Genomic DNA, 17400 nt, shown 5'->3' on the forward strand with positions numbered 1-17400 from the left:
GAATGTTTTTGGAGGGTAAGAAAATCAAGAGATACTTAAGTGTATCTCCAAAATGAGTACTTATTAGTCTAGGAATATTGCAGAGAAGCAGAGTACTGTTGTAGAAAAAGTCTCAGTCGTAATACAGTTAAATTTGTTGTTCCCATGCACCTTGGTATCTACCCCTCCTTTCCCCCTGATGTTCTGTTCATCCATTTGTTACCCCTCTAGGCCTTAAGGTCACTAGCCTTTCTCAGCAAGGGATGGGGCAGTTGCAGCCATGCAGCTTTTTGCAAGGAGGACATTGATGTTGATGGTGCTGTGGGTGTGTTTTTTGGTATTTTTTTTCCTAGATCCCGCTTAGGGCTGTTTTTGTTTTCTAATGCGTGCTTACACCTTGCTCTTTCTTTGTATGTCTGGAATTCCACATTACAGCTGAATTTCACAAATAGAAAATATTCTGTATACATATGTATATTGGATGTGTATTCTTTGTTCTCTGTTATATCTGGTTTTAGCCAGCTCCCAAATTTGCATGCATTTAATGACCAGTAGTCAACTATTCATGAGTTGCATGTAGCCGAGAACTCACTTTCTTGTTCTTGTACTTTCAAGCCCTTTTCTGTCATCGTGTGCCTGAAATACTCTATGCTACATTGTTATTCTACAGTCATAAATAGTTTATTCTACATGGAATAACTATTTGTTATTCCACTACATTAATCACAGAAATATCTCACAATTACTGTTGCAGTAGGTCTTACACCACACAATTGTGCACAGCTAAGCTAAAACTGAACCAAGATGAGCAACAGTCACCTCCTGCTTGACCTCCAGAAAGACCAAGACAAGTCCAGACAAAGCCAGTTCCTGTGTTGTGCCAGGATGAGTTAGTACCGAGCCTGGGACTAGCACTGGCCACACCGTGCTCCTTTTGCTCCAGGCTTACAGCATCTTGCAGGATATTGGTTTGAGTTCAGCCCAGTGTGCAGCCTGGCAGAGAGATGTTCCCGTGGCAGGTGGGAGATGTGGGCTTTGTCCTCAGCTCCAGTTTCCTTGCCGCTCTGCGGGTGCTTTTCTCTACCTGTCTGGAGCTGGTCAAAGAGAAGCTACCTAAGTTTAAAGAGAGTTTGATTTATGGTTTTGGTGTATATGTCAATAATGGGAAAAAACCAACAAAACAAAACACACAAAAAAAGAACCAAACAAAACAAATGAGCAAAACCCAAACAAACTCAAAAACAACCACAAAAAACCCTAGCCCCTCACCCCCCCAAACAATCAAACCAACCAACCAAAAACCACACACACAAAAAACAAAAACCAAAACCAAACTGCCACTCAAACCTGAGACTCGATATGGAAGGTGCAGGATAGTTATGTTCTCTAATGTGAGATACAGGAGATGGTAACAGTACCTTTTCCCCTCAAATTCTACAGGGAAAATATAGTCCATAAATGTGTTTTTGCATCCTATTGTTCTTGCTTTGGTTTTATTGACACCTCTGTTCTGAGCAGTCTGTTCATTTAATCTGGATGTGCTAGGACCTTTTGAAAAGCAAGTTGTGATTCTTCAGTGTGTTCATTTCTTTAGAGCCTATTTGGAGGTGCACTAAAAGGGATCTCAACTCTAGGAAAAATCCTGAATATTTAGTTTTCCATATCTCATTACAAAAATGCTAAGTACTTTCGAAAATCTTGGCTGTGCTTTTCATCCACAGTTAATTATAAGCTTTCTTAATACGCTGTGAGAGGCGAACAATGCTTTAATGTTTATGGAAGAAATGCAGATACTGTCTGGAAAAACTCATAGTGAGGCAGTTTTCCAAAAATGTTCAATACTGCAGCTCGGTGTTTGTAATAGACTATTATAATAAAAGATAAACTTCTTTATAGGATTTAAAGCTGTAATTAGTAAGTGTGCTGTTGAGGATTGGGTCAGCTAAATGAGTAAAGTGGGTATTAAAATTCCTGTTGTGCTTATGGGCCAGCGAGCAGCTGACAGCCTGCCAACCTCCTTGACTCATCTGAACACCTCACCATTAACTTAAAGCGGTTCATTTGTAGATTAACTTGCTCAAAGACTGAAGCTAAGGATGAGGTGACTGATGGGAGATCAGACTGCAGTTTTGTGGTGTATCAGGAATAACAAGTTGGTGTTTCTATGGTTCTAGAAGGAGACAGCGGGTGCTTGGGCATGGGTGTGCTTAGGTGGGCATGGCTGTTAGAGGTACTTCAGAGCATGGGAGCAATAGAGATGATTTGTCAGTGAAATTTCCTTAGCAGCTTTCTCCCATCCATTTTATTTCCTGGGCAGAGGGGTTCAAAGCATTCAGACATCAATTTTTGGAGTTTTTTTACACTTGTGAATTGTTCAAAGCATTGAGGGTTCAGCCTTTGGCCCTTGTTTTTCTACTGCTCCGTCCTTTGCCTAAGTTCTGATTTTGCTATAAAATGTAAATGTTATTGGCACTGGTTGTGGAGTATTTTAATAGAAGCGCTTTTGAGATTAAATAAGCATTGAGATTTTACTGCTGCACACCTTGTGATGATCTGCCAGGGATGCTGTACACCGGATTCCTGAAGCTGCTGTAGCGTGTCACGTGGATTCCACTGAGCTTTTCTACCTCTGGCTACACTGCGTGGCATCAGCTGTTGGAAGTTTACTAGAAGCAGCTGGGGTTTTTAGGCATTTTTCCACTCTTTTTTTTAAAACCACAAAGTGCCAAGGAAATTTAGCCAGTCTGAGTAAAGGAAATCTAATTCCAAAAATCTGTGCACTGCACCTTTTTTCCCTGGGTAAGAGCTGTTTTTGTGCTATTTACACATGAGGCCAGAGAGCTCCTTGGAACTGTGGGTTTGTGGGCACAGGGACAAGCAGAGGAGGTTTGTGAGAGGTGGCAATTGCTGCCTTTTAGTAAAGACAACTGAATTTCACAACAATTAGTTAAATATTTATTTTAATGTATCCTCAATTATGTCACTTTTCATACTAATATGAAGCATCTGATTAACTGTGGTATACAGAAATCCATTGCTTTTACATCTTGTGTGAATCTCATTTCATAAATGCTTAAGATGAGGCACTCATTTCTGACATGCTTCTTAAAGGTCTCTAGGTACAGCATTTGGAAGAATGTCAATTTATAATTAATACTTAAATGTTGAAAATAGCTAAGCTGTAACTTGCAACCGAGTGAAGCATGTGGAAAACAGTAATACACAGTAGAATGAGGCAAATTGCTAAATTTAGATCAGCCCTCAAATTTGAGAATCTAGCCATAAATATGAATTATTACTTATTTTTTTTACTTCGCATAGGTATATAATCAGGGTCTCTTGAATATCAGTTATTTACTGATCATGAGTCCAAGCTTCTTGAATATGGTGGTGAAAATTTTCATTGTTTATTGGAATAGGTTAATGTCAAAACTTCAAACCCAAACTGCATCCAACCCCCACGCCAGGGCAAAAATAATAAAAAAATCACAAATCTAATAATGAGCCGAGTAAGGTATGAAAAATACATAAAATCCCATCTAATGAAAACACAAGGTGTTTCCTAGAAAGGGTGTATAGAAATGCCAAGGTGTCACATTTAAGTTGTTACTTCAGGTGACATTTATATTGAATTTAAGAAGAAGCACTGATGTGAAATGTTGAGTTCTACTCTCTCAAATTGTACATAGCAAAAATAGAAATGTTCTGTTAAGTGCAATTCTCAATATATTTTTGTCTGCACAGGTATGGGGCTGAGATGCCTACTCGGGTGTCTCTGTATCAGTTCCCGCAGAGCAGCTCGGCTATGGAAGCTGCAAAATTCATTAACCTTTTTCAGTGAGCTTTCTTTATTGGTACCTCTCCATAGAACTGACCGTATTCAAGCGAGAGAGCACGTTAGCTAGGGAGTAAAATCCCTGGGCAATGCAAATTAATTCCCTTTGCTTTATTACTTCTCCTGCAAATAAAACAGAGAAACTGCCCATTAGTCAGTGGCAGTTTACTACATGTGTCCCTAGCACCTCCAGGCAGTCACGTAAATTCAGCCGGAGCACGGTCTGCAATGTGAATCATGCACAACTGCAGCACTCAGCACCATCATTCATTGAAGGTCATTATCCATCTTTTATTTTAAAACATTATTTCAACTGTGACTGTAAGGACAGGATATTGAATGTAGGTTGGAAATTACCTTTTAAATGTATTTAGAAAAGCTAAAGAAACTATTAAAAATGAACTCATACAAAGCTGGAAAATAAACATTTGAAAATGCTTTATCTACCTTGTAGTGATGTATAAGTGTTAATTAAAATGGTTCACTATGCCTGTTTCACAACTGCTGTAGTGGTAAATGAATGTTTTCTAGTGCTGCTGAATCAGTACCTGATCAGGAACATTTAAAGCAATGTTGATTATCTGAATGGACTTCTAACCATGACATCCATGCCCTGCAGTTCTGAATATATGAGCATTTGAATTTTCAATATAATAATTAATCATTGTGGAGAGACAAGATGATTTATTTGATAACAGAACAGTAACAGTTTTCATTTCTTACATGAAACTGTTGAAGGTAAAATACTCGTTGCACAAACAATTAAGCAGAAAACTCAAGCTCATGTTTTGCAGCATAGGGTATTACCATTGATCTCAGATCAAAATTCAGCCAAAATTCCTTGCTTGTTGAAGGGCATTAGTCTGTGACTCTGGGTTTATTGGTGTGATGCCATTGCTGGTGGTGTGAATGAATGTGCGCTGGCTATTTTTAAACTTAGTTAGTCTTAAGGGGTTTAGTTGTGTGTCATTTAATTTTGCATAGAATTGGGCTGACAGCCCAAACGATGACAGTAATGACTTTGGTTCTAAGTGTGTGACAGATTTGTTAGGGGGCAGATTCTGATGCAAAATCCAGGAGTTGGGAAGCAAACATGGAAATTGTGGTCTGCAGTTTGTTTAATATGTTTATATATACATTTATATATTAACTTCATAGATGTGTGTTAGAAAGTAAGTTTCTACTTAGGAAAATTCATAAAATATGCAGAACAAATAGGTATAGTGCATAGAGCAATAGGAGGACAAAGTAGTCAAGGGTGGGATTACAGGGAGACTTGTAACTCATTAGTGAAGGCTAAATTCTTCATGGCTGCATTGGTTATGAAGAATGTAGATTTTGATCACACACACACACACCTTTTTTCTTTGCTTTTTGAATGACAGTTGTTAGTATAGCAAGACAGGAACCTTTTCTTGTTTTGCATAATTTGGTTTCAGACTTAGATACTTTTTTAACTTCTTCTGTATTGAGATAAATCAACATCTTCCAAAGCCATTGAATGGGGAGCTGGTCTCTTCAGCATCATGTGAGCTGTGACTTTGAGTCAAGGATTTTGTATTCCAGGTTGGTGTCAGTAATCCGTTTTATTTTTTGGGCCAGTCTCTGGTTCTGACTGGAAATTCAGCATTTTTTTTTTATTAGAGCTGGTACTCCCTATGGAAACGTGTATTGTCTAGAAATTTCTGCTGAGAAATTTCTGATATGTTCTCTCTTATGAAGTATGAGGGGTAGGTAGATACTGAGAATACCTAGGAGAGGAAAACAAACCAGAAGGGAAATGAAATCATGATTAACTCATAATGAAAACAAATAGAGGAAAGTGGTGTTAGGGAGCTTGAAAGAAATGCATCTAAGGAAAATATAGCAAAAAGATGATGTTCAAATGGCAAATGAAGTATTTGAAGAAGCCAGACTGATGAATTATGAGGTTGCAAATCTTGAGAGAGAGGAGTTATTTCATCCAGATCTGCAAAGAAGGTGCAAGTGGTTGAAATGAAAGAAATATAAAAACATAGAAATGGCTCTTGGCAGGTAGGGCTGGCTGTTTTTCTGCATTGCGGAAGAATATTGCCTCTTGGCTTTCAGTTTTGGACAATGCAGCTGTGGGACCTGCACAGAAAAACAGTCTCTTCTTTAATTGCATCTGTGTCCAGCGGCAGGAATCTCTTCCTCTCCCCCGTTTGCTGGTGCTCAGTTGGGTTTCAGGTGCTCTTGTACTTAATGTTCAGAACTTTAACAAAGACATGAGCGAGTTGGTTGGAACTGAATAAATAGTGAAATCCGAATGACTCCTGAGAGAGCAGGTTGTGTTACCAGTTTGCTTGTGTCTACAACAGAAGGCCACAGTTGCCTTTGGCAGATCCACCAGGAATGATCCATCTTCTTGCCCCATAGGAAGGCTCCGATGGGGTTGTGTTGAGAAGGAATGAATGAATTGGTCAGAGTCACTCTCCAAATTTTGGCAGCGTGACATTTTCTGACTTAAACAGATTTAAAAAGCAAAACAAATAGCATTAGTCGACTAAACGTGCATACTTGAAGGATAAGTAGCAGATTCATGGTGATTTTGCTGCAATTCATAAAAGGCAAATCTGTAAAATTCAAATAAAATTAAAAAAAAATGAACAAGGATTCCCTCAGTGTGTTTAATTTGGGAGACATTGAGTAGTTTTCAGTCAAGTGAATGGACGGCACCTGCTGTTTGCCTGTTGTGCTGAGGCTGCAATGGCAGAATATATGTTGACTTGGCAAGCGAAAATTTTATTGTTTAATTTTGCTTTATCCCTTTTTATCTGTAGCCATAATGAAGAAGATGAAAGTAGAAGAGAATAGCAGCATTTCTACTGCGTTGCCAAGAAGCAGGTGTCCCTACTCAGTTATTTATAGACCACAAGAATGCATATCATGGAAATGGGCTGTGAATGGCCAGTTACCCATCTGTTTTATCTGCTGGGGATCGTAACTGGCTGTGTAGAAACTGAATTTTTTTTGGCTGATGAAAACTGGGGTTCTGAACAAACCAGTGTATGGCTGACTTTCTACTATCCTGTGAGCCATGGAAATTAGTTGTATGTGATTTAGGCTTTGAAAACAAAAGAAGGCTCTTGCTGTAGACCTCTTCTCATTCCTGCTGAGCAAAAAGGTTTCTTCCATCTGGTCTGGAATGCAACATTCTACAACCGTAGCTGTTCAGTACAATTGGTTTACTAGCTGATTTCACCCATTTCTTCATTATGGGTCTAGTGGTTTCTGTGGTCGCTTGTTGTCCCTTTCAGTTTCTGGCACTCAGCTGAAAGAAATGTCAATACCCGCTTTCCGATTCTTGCCCCACTTCCCGCATTAATCCAAGCTTGTGTCCCAGAATTGTGCCTGTCACTTAGAGTATGTAAGCTCTGAGTTCTAGCCTGGAAATATCCTGTTTCTTAAGATCTAGGTCAGAAGCCAATTAAAACGTAATAATTTATAATAATGAAACTAGGGCAAAACAAAACAAAACAAAAAGCAGCTTTTTTTGTATGGAGAGAGGGGAATAATCCATTACAAACAAAATAGCCAGCACCTCAGGAGCTGAGGGAACAAACGACTGCTCTTGACCAAATGGGGCTGTACAGACCCACTCCAGTTTTCTTTAGGAACCATTGTTAGCGCCTTGTTGCTCTGTCTTTCCCTTTTGTGCACAGTGGTGACATCTGCTAATATTGCTGTAGCTTTCAAAGAGCAGAAATCAACTTGGCAAAGAGAAAGTATTTGACATCCTTTAATGCACAATGGTCTACGCTATGAACAGTGAAAATCCTCTCATTGCTAGATTAATTTCTTGTGTTTATTCATTAAAGCAGTTAAGTGGTTTCAAATGTGTTGCTAAGGTCAAGGATAATGTCATAAACAAACCAATCATGTGCCCTGTCTGTAATGAGATGACAACATCGTGGAGTTGCTAATATAATCAGGTCTGTATTTAAAGTATTAATATAGCTATTCTGGGTAAAACAAAAGTCTGAAAAAATAATTTTTACTTTGCCTACTTGTTTAAAAGTCTGAACTTATAACAGTGACGTTGCTTCTGTTGCTCTGAAGTTGTAACGTAGAGCTTGTCTGCTATTGAAATGTACAAATGTATCATTTCTTCCTTGGACGTGAGCTCTGTCATGTTAATTTGAAATGAATTTATTGGGGAAAATAATTTTAAGTGTAAGTTCCTTCTACATCTAATACATTTCTATTTGCAATTTAGTTTCCTTATCCTCTCTGATACCAGAGGCAGTGTTCATAGCGTCTGTGTTGGGTTAACATTCCCAAAATGCCCTGGTGGAGAAAGATATTTAACGGTGCATTAAAAGGTTGCCCTGGCAGGGAGTGAGGCTGTCAGGTAGATGCTGTGGTGCACTTGTAGTGGTGAACAACAATTAAACATCTCTCTGGCCTGCCCAAAATACTTCCAGAGTGAGGCAGTGGGACCCTACCGGACCAGCAGTTCTTTGGAGGGGGTGGGCCAGATAAAGGGACAGGGACAGATAAAGGGACACACAAAGTCTGAGACAAGTTTTTAATGTGTTCTACTTATGAATAGAACTGGGCCATGTTTTCGTGGCCACTTATTTATTCAGTAGAAAAAATACAGATTTGGGTCAGCCAAAGGTATGATGTTGCTATGTAATCGTATTGAATTTGTCCAGTTATTATAGAATTAATTTTGACTTGGTGTTTTTAAAGAATGTTATCTTGCTTAGGTATCTCTTTAAAAAGTTAATGTCCTAGCATTTCCTTCAAAGTAAAGCTTTGATTTAAAGTGAACAAAATTGTTTTCCTGTCTTGGATTAACCAGTGAACTGAAAATATCCTTCATTCACACAGCAATATCTGTGATGCGTCTGTTGGAGAAAGCTACAAATAATTCAGAACTTCAAAGTAAATCTGCTTTAATGTGTTTAAAAAACATGCAAGATATTCCTTGATGGGAAACAGAACAGTTCTACATTATTATGTAATATTATGTGAAGATAAAGCAGCTGAGGAAAAAGGATACTAAATGACTCATCACCAAGAAAGCTGATGGAAAAACATTTGCCCCGTTCTGTATCACAAGAGTCCTGTGGATAATTGTGTTAAGAAACTGTGAGATGGTGAAATACACGTGGGGCACATATCTCTAGAGAAAATCCCACATAATGTATTTTCTCTTCCATCCTGTTTTTTACACAGAAATCACTCAGCTTCTTTCAGCCCTAACTTTTAAAAAGTTTTTGCAAAGGCAGTATAGATTTGGCTCACAACAATTGCCCAGACAGAAATGCGGTTGTGATGGGAGGAAAAGAATGTGGTGTGGAGGAGTTAGGATCTGTAGGCAGGGTTGGTTTCTGGCTGTGCTGCAGCATCTCTTGCCCTTCCATTTAGTGCCTTTTCACCTCTTTATAGTGGTGGGAAGAGTCAGGACCGAGGTACAAACTCAGACCCCTTGAAGTGAATCCATGGTCCCAGTGCTGGAGCAGTGGGAGGAATGGTGGGATGAAAGCGGGTGGTGACGCTGTTTCTCTGTCCTGGTGTCAGAGCAGAGCTGGTTCTTCACAAGTGATGGCACTAACACTGCATGGAAAGTTGTGAAATGTGAAAGGCTGTGCTTCGATGAGACCCAGCTTGCTTTGGCGATACCTTAGGTTCCCTTTCAACTCTTTCTTCAAAAATCTTACAAAGGAAAAAAACCACCTAAATTGGCAGAATGAAAGTACAAACTCAGTTGTGATTTGGGAATGGGAAGTAAATCTGAATAATCTGATCTGAGCTCTGTGTGTCCAGAGGAGGGAAAGGGGATACGAAGAGAGTGGTATTGGCTTTCTGTCCTTTGTTTTTTCCCCTCCAGGCAGGCTATGACAGTGATGTAGCTGTAGACTTTTAAAAGCAAAAAAGCTACAGTTCCACTTGCAGACTTGGCATGCTCTTCAAGTGATGACCAGGGCTGGAGTACATGCCCACAGTGTCACAAACTGAGGAGAAGAGCATCTGGAGAAATAAAGCAATCCCACTGCTGCATTTGACAAGCAAAACCCCTCAGATCTCCAGGCAGTGAACTGAGATGTTGGTCTCTGAAAGGTTTTGAGACTTGTTTTTCACCAGGGTCAGGGGAGAAGGGAATATCATCTAATTTGTTTTGTGTACACTCCCAAGTACTTGAAGGCATTTCATGTGCACATGTGCTGTGACTGCATGTTTCTTACACTCAGTGTTCCCGTGCCCCAAGCAGATTAGTCTGGTGAAAACCTACCCAAGGGGATTTCTTCAGTGCTAGCTACGCTCTGGCTAAGTTATGTTTGCTTTTGCTAGTTGTTGTGACCATCTCTGAAGAGCTAAAGGTGCTATTCTTAGCTCTATCTGTTTCTTTGCCTGCTTGTTTCACCTCTGATGCAATGCAGTGCTGGAACTGCAATGTACTGTCAGTTTACATCACATTACACCAGTAACAATTTTAAAATCAGCACGATGTTACATGATTTGTTTTCCTTTCCTGTGGTTCGATGCCTACTAAGTAATCAGGGCTGCATGTTAATGACTCAAGAGTAGTTACAAATCATACCTTGACAAAGTAATTTGATGTGGACAGTATGTGGATAGCTTCTCAAACAGTTTTTGTGTAAACAATATAAATATAGCTGTGCGCTGGAAATCTTCAACCCAGTTTTGAATGTAGTTTCCATGCAGAAACAAACTAAAATAACTTGCTTATGCTGAATATTAACTTTGGGCTGTGTCATGCAGGATAGATTTTATTTTGCAAAACAGTGGAGTTGACTAGAATCAGCTGTTTCACTCAGTGTTCTGGCCAACTGATACTCTGCAAATATTAGTACAGACTGGGGGATTCCATCTAAATAGTGGCTAGAGCTTTGCTCTGAGAGCATATCTACCCCAATCATGAGTTTGGTGTCATTCTGGGCTTGAGTTTTTGGACACTTGGACAAAACCACAGAAATCTTTCCTTAGCTTGTGCAGCAGGAATTATAATGAAGTGTCCAGCCTGGAAGCTTTATGTGCTAAAGGCTTCTAGATCCAACTGAGCAAACTTCAGTGCAGTTGCAGGCCTGAATTTTAATCTTAGTCTGAGACAATTTTCAGCATTTAGTTTAAGCCCAGTTTAAGCTTTCAATACATCATTTCACTGCTGCCTGCACAAATGTAAGTAACTTGAAGACTGGCGTTCACACCATATAGGACCAGAGTAGTTTTACTGGGTAGAACTGGTTCCAGTGACTGCAAGCAGCCCGAGCAGTACAGTTTTAACAAGCTTAGTCATTCTTCTGCTGCAGTTGGAAGGCATGGCAACTGCTGAAATAGCTCTTTTCATGTTCTAAGGTTACCTTTCCTATAGAGCAATGTTCAGGATGCAGTTGCTTTGTGCTTATGCAAGACTGCTGTACTCTGGTGACGTGCAGCATTTGTTAGGTAATTGCCATTCAAGACAATGGATGGAGTTGCTTTTTTGTCCCTGTCGGTAGTTCTAATGTCCTTTGACTTTTTGACCATCTTTCCATCCATTTGAGGGAGTGGATTATGTCCTGCTGTTCCCTTTCCCTTTCTCAGAGGGAGGTTCAACACTGTTCAGATTGATAAGAGTAGTCATAGTGGAATTTTGGGATTTAGCCAGACCTTTAACTATTCAGAAGCCCTTGTGAATGAAGTGAATTATTCTGAGCATGTGACACTTCAAGAGGAGCATTTTTTTTACAGTGACATACTTGATACTAAAAATAGACATGATTTCAGTACTTAGATTAACAACCGCATGTTCCAAAGGTGATACATATACAATCTGTTTCAGTCTGGATGTGCTTGTTGCGGATGAGTTGTGGTGGGCTCTCAGCATTCTCTCTAGTTCCTCGAATGCACCTTTGTGTGACACTTATTAGTGTCTTCATTTAGCAGGGCATGCTTTGTTGAGATATGGCTATATAGGCTGCATCTTGGGGCAAGTGAACAACTGTGAGGTTGGACCTTATTTTAAATGGTAAATCAGGTTATTGTGGCCCATTTATCTTTTCTACAGGAACACACAAAAATAACTTGAATATAAGAAATATAAGAGAAACAATTTATTTCTCCATCAGTCCCCTTGGTACAGTTTCTCATTAAAATACCTACTGGGTTTATAGAAGATTAAGCCTTTAGAGAATAAATTATTTAGTCTTTTTAGACCTTTTTAGTCTTTCTTTTAGAAATTGAGTGCTCCATACTACAATGTTTATAAGTTCAGTTAGAATTTTGGCTTAATGTTCCCTCCTATCATAAGCTAGTGTTTTTTATGGATCTATATATAAAATCAAAGGTTCTGGATCTGTGCTGATTTGTCAGATCAAACGTGTGTTTATTTTTCATGTGTATAAAATTAACTTACTTGGAAAACAGTCTGAATGAAAAAAATTCACTTATCCTTAGAAACTGAGCTTTATTCCTGCCCATGCTCTTCTCTCTCAGCACTCTAAGTGTCTTAATTGATCATCTTGAGATGAGGTTTAACTCAGCAGTTAATTGGACTTCAGAGAGCAAAATACACTTTTGTTTACACAAGTGCTGTTGTACCTGTGAAGGCATTGGACCTGCCACTGCTCCACTGCATTGACTTAACAATTTGCAGACAAAACATATGATTAAATCAAGGTATGAAGCAGATTATCTCAAAGCTTATAAGAAGGAAGACAAAAGCTTAACATTGTGTTGAAAGTAGCAAACCTTCATGGACATGTTATGTTGCCTGGAGAAAGAAAAACTGTCAAATTTATTCAGCAATCTTGCCTGATGTGATATGTTTACAAAAGATACATTGTACTGTGTGCATGAAAAGATGTTTTTTGAAATAGTGAATGTATAGCAGTTTTGTATACAGATTACTTAGGTGATTTCTTCAAGTGTCAGTCATTAAGACGGTAGCTGAGTGGTGTGGGTTTATGGTTTGTATTTTTTTTTATTAGATTATGCCCCACTAAAATTCTTGGAGGACTTCTCTTTTAGGTCAAAATTGTATGTTGTTTTCAAAGGGGAAAAAATATCAAAGCCCTCAGGATTGACAACATCAAGGGATTATGTCAACTGTGAGCATGTTTCAAATGCCATAATGTTAGCAAGGGCAAAGCAACTTGAGTAAGCAAAACAGATGTTCCAGATGAGCTAAGATGAACATCTGTAGATCTGTGCTTATACATGTAGCCATGCTGATGGTTAGTGGACCTGCTGAAGGTTTGAAGAAGGTAAGACACCAAGTAAACCCTTGTAAATAGTAGGAAGAGATTTTTCATAATAATGAGGGGTTAAAATGAATTACTTAAACACCACTCCATGCCTCCTATTTAAAACCTGAGCCAAATCCTACTGCAGAGCATTAAAATATCCCTGTCCCATCCCCTAAATGGGGTTATTGAGGACCCCTCCATCAACTTTATAATTTACTCCTGAAGTAAACAGCCAGTCTAAGAATCGGTGTTATTGAAAAAATCAATTTGTTCAACTGTGGTAAAAAAAGGCTGGAAAATCTGCAAAGACTAAACACAGAGTCTATTTTTCTTTTGATTTTGAACCTTGAAGTGTTTATCTAGGATGAACAGCTCTTACACCTTCATTCAAGGATGAATGTTGATAACCAGTGAAGATGAAAAGTCAATTGATAAAAAATACAATGTTTTAAGCTTTTCAGACTTGCATCAAGGAGAACCTGGAACCATGAAATAAATCTGTGGTGGACTAGGACAACAGTGAGATCAGTGAGGTCAACTGCTTATTACTGTAATACTTGCAATGTGTTTTGAGATTTCTTAAATAATATAGCTCCTTTATATTAACTGTCTTTAACTTGGGATACTGCAGAAGCACAAGCTGTTTCTCCTGCAAATACTCACATATTCTGTGAATTTTTATATGGGAGTATAATCAAGTAGTTAAAGATAAACAGAGTAAATACAGATGGAGTAGCTCATGACCCATTGCCTGGAGTTGTGTACCTTGGAAGAGCGTATTGTTCTCCACTTAGCGAGAAAGGCTAAGAAGAAAGTCTTTTTGGTTATCATCTTCCAGCATTTTAGCTTTCTGGCTAAAATCAAGAAAACAAGAAATCTGATTCTTTTTTTGCAGTGGGAAGATAAGAGCTGGCAGGCTTCAACTGGAAAAATATTCTTGTCCCTACATATATCACAGTTATTTTGGAAGCTGTGTTATAGAAAGAACTGGAGGGAACAGAAATAGTTGTGTGAAAGTAGATAGCATACATCTGTCTGCCAAGTGAGATTCCAGTTAATTGGCTTATAAAAATTGAGTGGATATTAATTCCAGAAAGCAGGTCTGGGACCAAATTTTTCAATAGGCTGGTGAAATACCTTCAGATGTTAATATTTGTCTAGATGATTCCACATATGTAATTGTTGCCTAAGAAGAAAACCCAACCCTGCACGTATTTTAACATGATTGAATATGTGCACAGTATATAGATGGTAAGACAAAACTCAGGATACTTACAGTTCAGAATATATACTTGAGCATATACTTGATCTCATCTATTGAACTGAAAAAGAGATTTAATACTTGTGTTGACGTACCCGTGCAATTGTTTAGCAGGTGGTATTTCAAAGAGTAGTTGAGCTCAATTTAAAGAATGTCAGTAACATAACCAAACATTTAATTCTCATCCCTTTAAGTTGCTTTAATGAGGTTGTGATCATGAAGTCTTTCCAGTAACTCATGGAAGGCTTCATTTTGGGAGAGAGGTACTTTTGTTTTGCTTTCAATTGTGTTTAAAGCAATAGTGTGACCTCTGAGATTTAGAAGTCATGATGTGTAAAAGCTGGAAATGAGCCTGTGCAGTCCTTGGGCTCTCTTCGTACAATTTGTACAGGAATTAATTTTTTTGTCTCCTTAGGGTGGGAGAGGAGGAAAGAATAGGATTGTCAACAGTAACTTTTCTGGGAAAAGGTCTACTTAAACCTTGAACTTTTCACAATACGGAAACCAGCACAAGCAAAAGAACTATAGGAATAATTGATTTGTGGTCATCTGGGAAGCTAAGCCTGCATTTTAGGCAGGAGACAAATGTGTTTTAATATGTTATTTTGTTTAAAGCTCCTTTGTCTTATTCGTTGTTCCCACCAGTGAGATTAAGCTGAGCAAGGTTTGAAAATGCAATAGCATGAAACTAATTAGATCTACTAATAATCACAGTTAGTACAGAGAGCACTGCAGCCTGGAATTTTTCTTGGGCAGGGAAAAGCAAGAGGCTTTGTTTCTGTATGAAGGAATGGAGATGCTCCAACTGGAGCAAGAGCAGACTAAATGCAAAACCTGGAAGAACCATGACATTTGCACTTTAAAGAAAACTAATATTCAAGTGCCTCAACAGCATCCCTGTATATGAACAGAAGCCACATAACATGTATGGCAGAAATAGATAACAGAAGGCTCTGACTCATCGTGTGGAACTGTAATTTAAGTCCAAGGGGGATTTTTCTATCTTGGATCTATTCCTACTGGCTCAGATGTCTCATAAGCCTTTAGCACCTAGTTTTAATAGAGCTGGTGCCTACAATCAAGAAATGGGTTGGATGCAAGGAACAAAATACTACTCATCTTAAAAATATCTTCCAGCTAGAACTGAGGTAACTTTGTGTTGATAAGAAGCTTCCATTGACCTTTGCTAAATTTAATTTTCTGGATTTAGAAAAGTCTCAGCTCCCTAAGCAAGAATTTGCTTAGTGAAGCACTGAGAAGCAGATGCAGTGTAGGCATCTTGGTGCTTCCCACTCAGCACAGCTTTCTTTTAGCAAACATGTACCACCAATGAACAACGTGTGAGGGGTCGCTGCTGTCTCTTACCAGTCATAAATAGTAATTTTCGTTATGTTGAATCAAATTTGAAGTGAAATAACTTCATACTATTCCATGAAAGTTTGTTTTACAAGTAATACAAGGCTAGTAGCTCACCTATCTTCAAGATCCATAAGGTATTATATTTTTCTGATCATTATTTTCAAACCTGGCAAGTCTATCCAGCCCCTTGAATATCTAATACATGTGTACTGATTCAAGGCAGTGGACTTTAAAACTATGTATTGTTTCCTCAAAAGATCAGAATGATAGTCATCTCTGATTTGAAACAAATTTCTGGTAAAAGTTTTGAAAGTATATATCAGCTATACACATAGGGGCTTTTTTAGGTGTATATAGTCTGCATAAGTGTAGACTGTCACTAATGTGGAGACATAGAATGTTCCATGTGAGGTGAGAGCAAAACTACTCCTGTCATTATACACTTCAAGAATCTGAGCAGCCTTTAGATGGACTAATACGAGCTGGTAACTACTTGGCCAGGAAACCCGTCATGCTGTCCAGAAATAGACTGAGAAGAGACAGATTGATATGGTTCAGGGGCTGAGCAAAAAGACTTAAAATAGCATTTTTTAAAAATTCTGATTCATAAAGGCTTGTTGCTTTTACCAAGTTCAGTGAGGATTAAGAGGTATTTGGCCCTAAATAAATAATGGCAAATTTTGACAGCTCCTCTGCTGTTCTAGGTATTAACGAACAAGCTGTACTGTCTATGCAGTGGGCAGGTGTTTTCATAGGTGTTCCTAGAAGGCTTTATTAGAAATATACTAATATTTCACAGTTTCTGGCTGGGGAGAGCAGGGAGGGAAGAAGAGAAGCAGGCTTAAATTAGGTATTTACACTTGATTTGGTTCCCTGAAGCCCATACCTTGTGCAGGCGGTTGAATGTGTAATGGGATTGTTACTGACACAGTCTTCCCTGGACCGCATTGCTGTGACACAGATTTCTTGTTAATAGAGCAGCTTTAATTAAAAAGTACAGAGTTCATTATGAAATTCTGACTTGACCCTTAGAGTCAGATTTGAATAACTTCGCGATTTCCCAGAGAAAGAGAATTCCTCTTGGGAACTGAATAGCAGAGTTGGGAAATAAAGCTGAAGATTAATTTGATATGGGAAATTGATTACAAAAGAAACAAAGACAGAGTCCTGGTGAGTCTCGAATAACTGATAACTGGGGGTGAGGTGGGAGAAAGAACTGGCTGAGCTGTCCCTGGGTGTTCCTGCCCTGCCAGGGGTGCTTTGCAGAGGAGCTGAAGTGCTGTAACAGCCTCAAGCTCCTTTCAGTGATGTTGTCTCCTTCTTTTTTTTTTTTTCTGTGACAGCCAGCTCATGTCCTTTGCAAAGCTGAGAGTAGCTCAAGGCCATCATTTCATGCATGACTTGGTAAATTGTGCAAGGAAGGACACTGCCAAATGAGGAGCTAAGCCAGTTTTCAATAAGCGGACCATCTGTGACCAAATGTTTTAGGAAGTTTAAAAACAATTGAGTTCTTTCCTGTTTCTACTTCGAGTTCATTTAGGACATATGTAACTTTGCACCCCAAGACTGTGTTTGTTACTGTAGCCTTGTTTGCTGCGCGTTAAGTTTGTGTTGAATCACATGGTTTCATTTCAGACTCGATCCTAAGTGGTGCTAAAAATGACTTTGCATCAATGTTGCTTTTGATTTGTGCTGGGGAGTTTTCCCAAGGTAGATGAAATTCAAGTATTTGAGGAGATAAGATACAT

This window comes from Columba livia, chromosome 15, assembly GCF_036013475.1.
Source record: "Columba livia isolate bColLiv1 breed racing homer chromosome 15, bColLiv1.pat.W.v2, whole genome shotgun sequence".
Classification (NCBI taxonomy): Eukaryota; Metazoa; Chordata; class Aves; order Columbiformes; family Columbidae; genus Columba; species Columba livia.